Genomic DNA, 395 nt, shown 5'->3' with positions numbered 1-395 from the left:
CCTCGGGAGAAAAATCCACCCCAAATCACTCGAACCCGAGGGAGGTTTCCTTTCACCCTCGGGAGACGCGCTTTCAACGGTTCCCTCTTCTCAGTCTCCCCCCAAGCCCCGTCCCCTCCCCTACTCCCACCCCCTTCTCCCGGCGCCGGGTGCAAGGTCCCTTTAAGGCGACGGCGCCTTCCTCGGGTCAGACTACCGGCGGCGACGACCACGGGAGGTGAGTGAGCGAGCGAGCTTTCTCTCTCCCCACCCCCCTTCTCCCGGGGGTTCCGTTATCTTTTCGGTCGGCGAGGCGTTCCGAGGCGAGACAATGAGAGGGGGATGGGACGCGAGCGCGAGGGGTGGGGGCGGGGGCCCGGTGGCGCGCGCCCCCGCCCCCCTCGAGTGGCGGCGCG

General features: G+C 68.6%; 1 protein-coding gene across 3 annotated transcripts in view; it reads left to right on the top strand.

Annotated features, from left to right (window-relative positions):
* The first annotated feature begins 159 nt into the window (after nt 1–159).
* Nucleotides 160–395, top strand: part of POGZ (pogo transposable element derived with ZNF domain) — a 48,058-nt gene continuing 47,822 nt past the window's right edge. The window contains exon 1 of one of the 3 annotated variants that reach the window (XM_007460275.1): nt 160–217. The gene's annotated coding sequence lies outside the window, so the exon portion shown is untranslated. The remainder of the gene's footprint in view (nt 218–395) is intronic. The other 2 variants (XM_007460273.1, XM_007460277.1) reach the window with 2 other exon arrangements.

The sequence above is a fragment of the Lipotes vexillifer genome, unplaced genomic scaffold (genome assembly GCF_000442215.2).
Source record: "Lipotes vexillifer unplaced genomic scaffold, Lipotes_vexillifer_v1.1 scaffold209, whole genome shotgun sequence".
NCBI classification, from domain to species: Eukaryota; Metazoa; Chordata; class Mammalia; order Artiodactyla; family Lipotidae; genus Lipotes; species Lipotes vexillifer.
Note: the sequence above shows the minus strand (reverse complement) of the source record. Positions and strands in the feature narration are given on the sequence as shown.